Below are 12,470 nucleotides of genomic sequence, written 5' to 3' on the forward strand. Positions count from 1 at the left end.
GTACCAGGCGAACCTGGTAAAAGGCCCCTCTGGTCACGGCTGTCAGGTGTTCTTCTAAACTAAGCTGCGTATCCAGGAGAACACCCAGATTGCAGGCCCCACAAGTGATGCGCCTCGGGGTCGATCCCTGCCCTCCAGTCAACACAAACTGCGACTGATCTGACAGGTAGGAGAACCACCGTAAAACGGTGCCCCCACTCCCAATCCCCTGAGTCATTGCAGTAGGATACCATGGTCGATGGTATTGAAAGCCGCTGAGTGGTCTAATAGGACCAGGACAGAGGAGCAGCCCCTGTCCCGGGCCCGCCAGAGTTCATTGACCAATGTGACCAATGCTGTCTCCGTGCTGTATCCGGGCCTGAAACCCAACTGAAACGGATCCAGGTAGACAGCTTCATCCAGGAACTGGGGAAGCTGACGTGCTACCACACTCTCAACAACCTTCGCTACAAAGCGAAGGTTGGAGACCGGACGATAGTTGGCTAAAGAAGCTGGGTCCAGGGAAGGCTTCTTAAGGAGGGGCCTCACCACCGCCTCCTTCAAGGCGGTGGGAAAGAACCCCTCTCTCAACGTTGGTAATCGCCTGGAGCCAGCCTCGTGTCATCTTCTGGGAAGCCAAGACTAACCAAGAGGGACACGGGTCCAGTGCACAAGTGGCAGCACTGAGTCTCCTCATAATCCTGTCCATGCCCTCGGGGGTCACAGGGTCAAATTCATCCCAGGTGGTCTCCACAAGATTCATCCCCGTTGACTTGCCCGAATCTACCCAGTCAGAGTCCAAGCCTGTCCGGATCTGAGTGATCTGCAGATACTGAACAAATTCTTCAGCCCTACCCTGCAAGGGGTCTTTCCCAGTTCCTTGGTTAAGTAAGGAGAGGGTCACCCTAAACAGGGCGGCTGGGCAGTTATCTGCAGACACGATAAGAGCGGAAAAATGTTGCCATTTTGCCACTTTTATCGCCACTAAGTAGGATTTAATATGAATTCTTACTAGTGTTAGATCAGATTCGGACCGGCTGGCCCTCCAACCACTCTCTAGGCGTTTTTTCCAGTGTTTCATCTCCTTGGCAAACCAGGAAGCTACCTGGGATCGACACCGGGTCTGAGGCCGCAAAGGCACAACACGATCCAAAGCCCCAGTGGCTGCCCTATCCCAGGCTTCCACTAGGGCTTCGGTCGAGTTGTGAGCAAGGGATTCAGGAAAAGTCCCAAGCCCCATCAGGAACCTTTCAGGGTCCATCAGGCGCTTGGGGCGGAACCATCTAGTCGGTTCCGCCTCCCTGCGGTGAGGGGTAAAAGTATGAAAGTCAAGCCTGATTAGGAAATGATCCGACCATGACAAGGGTTAGATAGAAATATCCCCTAAATCTAGATCATTCATCTACTGCCCAGAGACAAAAATCAGGTTGAACATGTGTCCCCCATTATGGGTGGGGTCTTGAATTAACTGAGTTAGGTCCATAGCTGTCATGGAAGCCATGAACTCCCAAGCTTATTCGGATGTCTCGCCAATGGAAGGCAGATTGAAATCCCCCAGGATCATAAACCTGGGGAAATCAACCACCAATCCAGCTGACACATTCAGCAGTTCCAGCAGGGACAATGAAACGTAGCAGGGAGAAGGTACGTAATAAAAAGGCCCACCTGAACTCCAAGGCCCCATTTCACAAAAAGGGACTCAACCCACCTATCTGAGGCACAGTGACCTCCTGAGGTCCGAGACTTTCCCTAATAACCACCGCCACCACCACCCCGCCCCTGCCCTGGGCTCTCGGCTGGTGAAATGCCCAGAAGCCTGGTGAGCATAATTCGCTAAGGGGAACACCCCCCTTATGGCCCAACCCCATTTCCATAATGCACGCCAGGTACGCTCTACCCTCTTGTATGAGGTCGTAAATGAGGGGATCCTTATGTACCACGGACCTGGCGTTAAGTGACACCAGCCGGAGACCAGGGTCCTGTAATCCCGAGCACCCAGGGGTGTGAGAAGGGTGATGAGGGTCGGAACGCGTGATCGCTCTTAAACAGTGAACCCGCGTCCCCCGAACATAATTTGGCCCTCGGCCCCCACCATATCTGCCTCTCCCACAAACGGTAGAGATGGTGAACCCCCCAATGGAATGGCTTAATATCTCCCCTGGAATCCCAACTCTTCCCAGCACTCCCGACCCACGCCCATTAATTAGCTCTAGCCTGTGCCCTGGCAGACTCCCCCACAAGCCTGTCTGAGCCCTCCGTATCAACCCCCCCTGCTCCCCCTTAAAATTTTATTTAAAAACCCCTGTAAAAAACCCCTAAGAAGTCTCTTCTTCACATGCCACCTCTCGGGATCCCAAGATCCGTCATTAAGGAAGCGTCTTGATAGGCAAGAAGGCCATCCCTGGGGAAAGGGGGAGTTCCCGAAGGGAATAAAGTTCTGTTGCAGTATAACATAGAGGAGAGTGTGGCATCAACCAAACGGGATGACATCACGGGAAGATGGAACGAGATGACATGTCTACGGGGGGGAGCTGACAGTGTTCAAGGGGGGTAGTGGGAAGCTGCTGCTGAGCACCCCCACACCGGCTGCAGAGATCCCAAGCCAGGCGACCCACCGCCACTGCCACTGAGCACACCCACGCTGGCTTCAGAGAGCCCAGGCCGGGCGTCCCGACAACCACACCCACGCCGGCTGCAGAGACCCCAGGCCGGGTGTCCCGCTGCCACCGCTGGCCACACCCACGCTGGCAGCCACCGACGCTCTTCATTCTCCACTCACCACCAGCCGCCCGTTTCACTCACGATGTTCCAGCTATGAAGCAGTAAATTACAGCTCAAGGGTATCCCCGAGGTCCCAGGAAGTTCTCATAGCTAGACCTGGAACCAACGATGGGATAGGGTACCCCCTGCAAGCCCCTGAGGACAATCATCTCCCCGAAGCTCTCTTCAAATGTGACAGGACACCATCTTGGGCATGCGCACAGAGAGGAAAGCATATCAGCAGATATGTCATCTATTCTTCTGCAGACAGTGTCGTTAGATAAGGAAATTGCACTCAATTTCGTAACTCAAACAATGTCTTTGGCCACTGGCAACAGCAAATCCTCAGCAATGGTGTGAGGTTTCATAGCTCAGGCGATTCTTTTTTGCCACCAAATATGAAGCTTCAATGGCTGCTACATTTTGTTTGTGTTACTTGCCACCAGTGTCAAGTCTGGCTTTCTTGAGTCCATCAGCTTTGCTTCTAAAATAGTTGGTATCCTTGCTGGCAAAGCTTGGATGCTTGCTATCAAAATGGCGTTTTAGTTTGTTCAACTTCATATATTCGGCTGATAGAACTTCACAACAAATAACACATCACGGTTTCTCAATTCCTGCTGTAATTATTGAGGTAAAACCATATTGTAAAAATCCTCACTATATTCTTTGGCTGCCACTGCACACTGCTGGTTTGACCCAGTCTATATTTGTAATTTTGGTTTTTCTTGGCTAAGTGTTAAGACTTTACTTTACTTCTACTCCCCTCTTCTTTGGGGCAGCCCCTCAGATATTGGAAGACTGGTATAATATCACCCTTAAGTCCTTCTTTTCATTCAACCAGACATACCCAGTTCTTGCAACTGTTCTTCATATGTTTGCGCTTCCAGTCCCCTAATCCTCTTGGTTGCTCTTTGCACTTTTTCTAGACTAGAGTCTCCACATCTTTTTTATACAGGCAGGCAACATCTTGTCTGCTCCTAAATTTTGGATCCGAGAAGAATCACATCCTGGAGGCTGGACAACCTCCGCTGCTATACAATCATACACACACATACACAGAGACACAGTGGCTTTATTCCCACAACCTCCTTAATTAAGATGCCTGCAGCTGCGCTCACAAACTTGCTTACCCTTCCTGGATGGATCTTCAACCTGGTTTGGGGTTGTTTGCAGGAGTGCTCTTAACCTTGGTGGTGGTGGTAAGCTTAACCTTAATTTATTGTGCAAACGTTGTGCATTGTTTATTTTTAATGTTTTTTAAAAAAGATTTTTATTTTCTCTTTCAAGTTCATTCACAAATATACACTCTTATAATTACCATTAATTATATCATTATCATTAATCATTTATCGTTATTTTCTTACAAATATATAGAATATAGTTTGGGTCACTTTCTTGCCACCCCATTTTATTTTGCAACACCTTTGCTCCTTCTATCTTCTCTACTTCCCTTCTCTGCCTTCTTCTTTCCTCCTCTCCTTCCTCCCTTCTTCTTCCACTCTTTCCTCCCCTCCTCCTCTCTTCTCCTCCTTCTTACCCTCATTTTTAAAATTGTTATCTTGCATTGCATTTTTTCCTCTTTCTCTTTGTGCATGGTTTATGGTACTTTTAGCAAGGAGGTTTTCATTGTGTGAATGGGGCCAATTTGGGCTCCTGAGCTTGGCTCTTGATGACAGGTCTGGTTGTGGATTTAGATATAGTTAAAAGTATCTGGCAGCGGCATGGAAAATATAGCTGCGTGCACACCCCGCACAGTTACAGCAGGACCTAAGCCCCTTCCTCCCTCACAGAAATACTTTCCCTCCATTACAAAGTCTCCGAGGCTAATTGTACAGGGTGTGCATGCGCACCTGTTTTTTATGGTGTGGAGCTGCGGCGACGCTCTGAGGCCACTCTGGAGCCCATCTGCGGGAATTTCAAGGAACGCGAGGTGGAGTTTAAACTTCTAGAGTTGCGCTGGTCTCAGCGACCCCTGTGAAACGGTCGTTCAACCCCAAAAGGGGTTGCGACCCACAGGTTGAGAACCACTGGATTAAGGCATGATTGTTATTAGCCCTTTACATCATTCAACACATGGCATTTAGAAACTCAAACTTGGACTCAAAACAAAGCCTATAGAGTTGCCCCTGCATGGCCCCATGGGAGTTTGACAACCAATCAGAATACATTTCTTACACAGGAACAGGAACCAGAGAGGAGGGGCCGAACAGAGAGTATAAAGCCAGGAACTTTCAGCCCTTCTGTCTCTTCTCTTCACCTGACATTGAAGCATGTGATCACCTTTTCTGTTCAGGATTCAAGCCATGTGGTCCTGTCCACCATTAAACCATCTTTCCAATCAGCCTCCATATCTCCAATGTCTTTTTCCCCACTTGGAGCCGAACCCAGAAGGACATTTCTTCCAATACTTCAACACAATTTAAATGTATTCCTATATGATTAGAAACTTAAAAACATTTTAATAAATACCGGTGTCCATTTTATGATGCCTGCAAAATAAGTCAGAGATGTTACTTATAACTGTTTGAAAATATACCCATCCTGTATTTATACTAAGAATATTGTTTAGGTTAGGAACAGGGACTTTACTATAGCAATCTAAATTTTAATATAAAATGATGCCATCTCAGTATTTTCTGAAACCAATAAATTCATATACTTACTTTGATAATCTGATTCAGATAATGTAATTATGCAAAATTGTTAGATGATAGATATATGAAGACATTTTTATAGTATGCCAAACATTTTGTAAGGTCTTCATTGGAAAATATAAAATACAATTCAGTCAAAATATACATTGTGTGTGTGTATGTGTGTGTGTGTATTAACATTCTTAAATCCATATACTACTAAAAATATGACTTGTCATGACCTTTAACTGGACTGAATGGTTCATCATTGTGTCTGAAATTTGGGACTAATTACTTTTGAGATAATGATGGTTTCTTACTGCTTCAGTATTGCTGGCTGCTTCTGGGGTCTTCTGATCTTCATTTACAACCTTCTGTGACAGTTTACCAATACACTGCTACCTCATTCATCCAGATGCACCCACTTACCTGTCTGCTGGAAATGGGAAGAGAGGGATGAAGGAGAGGGAAGAAGGAACCCCTGACATCCCTTCCAGCTCATGATACCTTCCAGTGCAGTCCCTTAACCTCTGCTGCCCCCTCATATGCCTTCCCTGACCATCACAGCACATCTTGGGCCCACGCACACACCCTTCCTGACCCACACTGCCTACCCACATGTCCCTGACTTCCAAGGCACCTCTTGCACATTCTCAAACACCCCCAGGTACCCTTCCTATGCCAACCTCACTCAATACCATCCCCAACCTAATACTTCTCACATGTTCATGACCTCCCTGTGCATTCTCTTGACCCATGCAGCCCACACATGTCCTATTTAACACACACAGTAACCTTTTATATACCCCTGGGATGGCCACACATACTTCTTCAGCCCCACTATTGCCCTGACTATACTGCACTCTAGGGCACCCTTCGCTGCCTACGCTACCCATTAATTCACACTCTAACCTGCACATATCTGGCACACACTCACATACTCTTCTCAATCGTTTGAAAGTTCAAAACATTCTTAAAGTTCCATCTTATCCTGGGCACCCGTTTTGAACTATTACCATCTGGCAGACAGTACAGGATAATAAAAACAAGGACAAATAGGCTGAAAAACAGCTTCTATCCCAGGGCAGAAACTATATTGAATTCTATGATATAGTGCAATATTAATGCAATATTGGGTTTTCAATTTCAATTATACAGCATGTGAAGGATGTGTGTTTGGGTTTTTATTGTTATAGTTATAATGTACACTGAAGATGGCATTTAATTTCATTATATGATGTACAATGACAATAAACTAAACTAATCTAACCTCTATTTAACTAAGGAAATATCTCTGAAACAATGACTGAATGAGGTATGAGTTGTCTAGTATGGCATAAAGGCATGCTTCTGCTTCTATCAAAACATTTGTTAGTGTTACAGAAATAATGTGTCAGGCCTGTAGTTATGTTCCTTTTAAGATCTTTGTCCTGCCACACTTTCTATTATTTAATTATGCTGTTTCATTAGTGTAGTAGTTGGGAAGGGGACTAGAAAGGAGTAGAATTGTGGAATGTGTTGTTGTCATTCCTTTCTAGAAGCCAAGGTCATCTTTTGTCTCCGCACCTCTGTACCTGACCGGAACCAGCTGGGTGGAGATGCCAGCATGGCCGAAGAAGATTGGACCATGTGATGGATTTATGGGTGTGGGGATAAGATCATGAACTTCAACTGGGTGGAATCCCAGGAAGTTTTCAGATTTGGGATTCCACAGATGGTTGCCAACATGTCTGTCTTATTAAATTGGAACTTTAAGGATAGCTCTGCCTTGGACTCTGATTTAATTTTGCATGATATTTGGAACGCTGACATTATCCCAAATCTCCTTTTAAAATAAATCACCAGCCCCCTCCCCCAAGGTGGGCTGGTGAGATGGGTACTGATTCCCAACATTGACTGACCTGGTCAACATAAAATATCAGCGAAGAAAATTAGCTGGACAAGATGCTTTTCTGCAAAACTTCAGAGTGCAAAGGATTTTCTCTTTTTTTTTATCTTCAAAGGTTTTATTTCTTTTAAAACACAAATATTTCATCATTCGTCAATCATTAAAACATCGAAGTACAATTTTTTTGTATGCCCCTCCCTCCCTCCAACCCCCTCCTCCTTCCCCCCCCCGACTTCCCAGAACCCGTACACGGTATGGATTTTTAACAAACACAGTCTAAAATCTATTGAGAAAAAAGAAATAAAGAAATTAATGACATTCTACATTGACCTTAGCTTCTTCTTGTGAACTAACTTTAAACAATTTAAATCATTTCTGATCTTAAGCATAGGCTAACTGGAATTTCTTGGTCCCGTATTTATTTTGTATATAGTCAATCCATTTTTTCCAGTCTCGTTTATATCTCTCATTTGAGTGATCTTTAAGATATGCCGATATTTTAGCCATCTCGGCTAAGTTTGTGACTTTCAATGTCAATTCTTGAATTGTAGGCAAGTCTTCCTTCTTCCAGTATTGCACCACCAACAGTCTTGCTGCCGTTATTAGGTGCAGAATCAAGTTAGTCTCTACCACTGTAAAGTCAGTACATATGCCTAGTAAAAATAACTGAGGAATAAACTTTATCCTTCTTTTAAAGATATTTTGCATAATCCACCATATTTTTATCCAGAATGCCTTAACCTTTTGGCAGGTCCACCATATATGATAGTATGTAGCATCAAGAGAACCACACCTCCAACATTTAGGCTGAGTGCAAAGGATTTTCTCTTTGAAGCTTCTTTGCGAAGCCTCGGAGTGCATAGGAGGTTCTGTTTGAAGATTTATAGCATCTGGAGGAATGCAGTGGGGGAAAGATTCTGCACACAGCTGGAAGTGACAAGACGTTTGAAAGTCCCAGATCAACTTGAGCATCTAAACATGAGTGCATGCTCCCCCTCCTTCCCCCAGCCAAGGTTTGGGGGGAAAAAACTGGAGTGGAGATTTTGACTTCTTCCAAACAGCGATAAATGAAATGACCCATTACCCTGCAACTGAGTTGAAGACAGATTCCCTATCAAAATGGGAAATTCAACCCAGCCAGCAAGAAGGGATTTGGCCAGCATCTTTCACTTGCCAGCCACTGGAAATTGGGCTGCAGCTTGTGAATGAAGCACCACCAAATTTGGCTTTCTTCCCAGAGTATGGATGGAAAAGATGCCAATGGGCACCTGCGAAGCCATCAGCATGGGGAAATCCTCCAAGCCAGCAGAGGGTTCCTTGGTATACAATCTCTCGCTGCCAGCCATCGTTGGTTGAACTGCAACCTGTGAATCAGGCAACCCCGGGATGGGTCTTAACCCCAGGTCATGGATGGAAGTGGGCACCTGACCTCCCTCAGTAGATGGCACCGTGGCAGAATCCAGTCTCACCTGCAATGCCCCAACAGGTTCTTACCCCACCTTCCTACAGAGAAGAGTTCTCAACAATGGAAGAAGGGATGAATGAGGGGAAGGCTGCAAGGATGGATGGCGGGACAATGTGCACCTGCAATGCCCCAACAGGTTCTTACCTCACCTTCCTACAGAGAAAGGTTCTCGACAATGGAAGAAGGGATTACCAAGGGGGAAGCTACAGGATGGATAGCAGAACAATGTGATGAGGCAGTTCCTAAGATGTAACTAGGTTCCTTTCCTCATGGGGGCCAATAAAATGCCACCGTTGCTGTCAACTTGGCCACAGAGCATCAGAATGCTTGGCTCCAGCCCCAATGCCACAAACGTGTGCGCCAACTGCCACAGCGGTAAAGAGAAGGCCCCAAATGCCACCAGAAAAGAGTAATCTGGGCCAATAACCTCTGGAAGAGGACCCCCAACTTAAGGTGATGAAGAGTCCTACAAAGGGGGAGGCCTCGGAGGAGGAAAAGAGCAAACAACATCTGGAAGAGGATCCTCAACCTATGGTGATGAAGTGTCCTACCAATGGGGAGGCCTTGGAGGAGGAAAATGCTGAAGATGACCCAATGGTGAATGCACCCATCCGCCCCTTTGCCTTCCAAGTCAACCTCTAAGTACCCGAGACGGGTGTGAAAGGGGAAGTTGAAGCAGTTGTGGACACCGGTTGCACTCGATGCTTAATCAGCATGTCGATTGTCAAGCAACTGGGCATACGCACAATACCTCTAGCCTGTCCCATTCGGGTTGAGCAGGTAGATAGAACGCTAATTGGAGGGGCCCCAACCACGCTAATAACTGAACTGGATTCATTGTGGCTCCAGAGATGCTGGAGAAAATAATCTTGGGACTTGCATGGCTTGACACGTGGAAGCCTACGATAAAGTGGGAAGTGGGAAGACAGCAGTAGGAAATTAATTATTGCATTTGGACTGCTACCACCAGTGGAGGAAAAGGGCCAGCCAGGGATGATTGAACCCAAGAGCCCAGAACCTGAAGCACCTGCAGCAGAGACAAAAACCCCAGGGGTCCAACAAGTACCAAAAACCTTGTTGGGGGATGTTTTGTCAAGAAAACCGCAGTACGACAGTAATTGAAGCCAGGATAAGCTGAGGACAGCTATGAAATTGGTGCTCCCAACAGACCAATGGCTCAACAATAACCAGAAAATCCTAACGATGGAAAATGGATTGGCCTGGAAGGGGTCCAAACTGTACATCTCCATGGAGTTGAGGCTGGAAGTTCTACAGCGAACCCATGAGGCTGAACTAGGAGGCCACTTTGGATTCCTAAAAATGCTCCACCTCGCCAGGCGTCAATTTTGGTGGCCAAAGATGGAATCAGAGGTGGAAGATTATGTAAAAAGCTGTGCTACTTGCGCAACGATGAAACCACTGCCGGAGAAGTCCCCTGGACAGCCCTAACCGACCATGGGAAGAGGTTGCAATGAACTTCATCGTTGAACTCCCAGACAGCAGTAGGAACAGAGTAATCTGGACAGTTATTGACTTGGTTTCCAAGTCACACTTCATTTTTTACTCAGGGTTGCTGTCTGCAAATAAATTAGCGAAAATGTTTGTGAAACACATTTATCGGCTGCACGGATTGCCCAAGAGGATCATTTCAGACCGCAGAGGCCAGTTCACAACCAAGTTCTGGAGAGAGGTCCTGAGATCCATTGGGTCCACACAAGAACTGAGCTCAGAGGTTCATCCCAGCATGAACTGCGCAGCGGAGAGAGCCAATGCGTTGGTGGAGCAATACATCCAGTGTTATGTGAATTATCAGCAAGACAACTGGTCAGATTTGCTACCCTTCACTGAAGTGGCGTACAACGACGCGGTCCACAGCAGCACTGAATTAACTCCTTTCCAGATTACCAGTGGCATGGAATTTGTTGCCATGACTGAGTTGCCTAGAGGACCTCCCTCCTCCATGTCTTTGAATGAATGGATGGACACGCTAAAGAAAGGATGGGAGAATACAAAGAAAGCTCTAGCAGATGCGGCAGAAGCCTACAAGAAGCAAGCTGATAAACATCTCTCGCTCCAAACCCCCTTCCGTGTGGGGGACAAAGTTTTTGTATCTACCAAATACATAAGTTTAAGAATGCCTAGCAAAGAATTTGGTCCAAAATTTCTAGGTCCATTCTCAATAGTGAAGATAGTTAACCCAGTTACAGTTCAACTCAGTCTACCCAGAAATCTAGGGAAAATTGGCCCAGAATTTCATTGTAGCTTGTTGAAACCAGTAATTGGGTCTAGCATAAGACCATCCACCCAAGCTTTCCCTCCACCTGTAGTGATAAAAGGTGAAATACAATTTGAGGTGGAAAATATTGTAGACTCCAGGCTGAATAGGGGTCGCTTACAGTAATTAGTGCATTGGGTTACCCTTTGTCTGAAGCTACTTGGGTGAGAAGCTGGAACCTAAAAGTGGAGACATTTGTAAAACAATTCCATGAGAAATTTCCCAATAAGCCAAAGAGTCCCCCTGGGGGAGGGGGGGAGAAGTGTTAATTGTATTAACTTTTATGTTATTCTCTTTTCAGGAAACGTTTTTCTTCTGAGGAGAGGCTGTCTGTCAGGCCTGTAGTTATGTTCCTTTTAGGATCTTTGGCCTGCCACTCTTTCTATTATTTAATTATGCTGTTTCATTAGTGTAGTAGTTTGGAGGGGGAATAGAAAGGAGTAGAATTGTGGAATGTGTTGTTGTCATTCCTTTCTAGAAGCCAAGGTCATCTTTTGTCTCCACACCTCTGCACCTGACCAGGACCAGCTGGGTGGCGATGCCAGCATGGCCGAAGAAGATTGGACCATGTGATGGATTTATGGGTGTGGGGATAAGATCATGAACTTTCAACTGGGTGGAATCCCAGGAAGTTTTTAGATTTGGGATTCCATAGATGGTTGCCAACATGTCTGTCTTATTAAATTGGAACTTAAGGATAGCTCTGCCTTGGACTCTGATTTAATTCTGCATATTTGGAACACTGACATGTTTATTACTATGAAGAGTTTTGGTGGCTTACATTCTGTAGCAGATGGCATGTAAAGACTTTTAGTCTAATCAGAATGCACTGGTACTAGTGCTTTGAATGAGTGAAAGTAATACTTTTAAGAGCATTACAATAACCAGAATATTTGGCAAGATTTCCACAATTAAATCAAGATTAAATTTCTCAACCCCCCTCTCCCAATGCTTGCTAAAAGCAACAATAGTATATACAGTAGATTTACTTGAAGCAGAAAACTTAATTTTTACCTTAATCCCTTTTATTTAATGTTACACTTTTGTTTTTGTGGGGGGAGGTGTCTTCAACTCAGGGTTGACATTTGATGACTGCCTGGGGTCCCTGCAGTTATGCTCTTCTAATAACTCTCAGCAACTTCCATTTTATATGACAAAACATGTAAAATGAACAATATGTTCTTCTAGCTTTGACCTGTCCTTCTCTTGGAAGTATGGGACCAAAAGTCATTTATGATTAAAGGATGTAAGGAATTTAAGATTCCAGTACCATATTTTTCGGAGTATAAGACACACCAAAATTTTGAAGAGGCAAATTAAAAAAAAGTTTTTGAACTCTGCAGACCTCCCAAAAATGGCCCGTTTTTTGTCAAAAAAAAAAAGGGGCATGCAGTCTTTAGGAGGCTTGTAAAGTGCTCCCGGGGGCTTGGGGGGGGGCGGCGGCACAAACGAGCAAAAAAAGCCCATTTT

This window comes from Thamnophis sirtalis, unplaced genomic scaffold, assembly GCF_051295495.1.
Source record: "Thamnophis sirtalis isolate CommonGarterSnake01/CBP01778 unplaced genomic scaffold, rThaSir2_p1.2 scaffold_10, whole genome shotgun sequence".
Taxonomy (NCBI): Eukaryota; Metazoa; Chordata; class Lepidosauria; order Squamata; family Natricidae; genus Thamnophis; species Thamnophis sirtalis.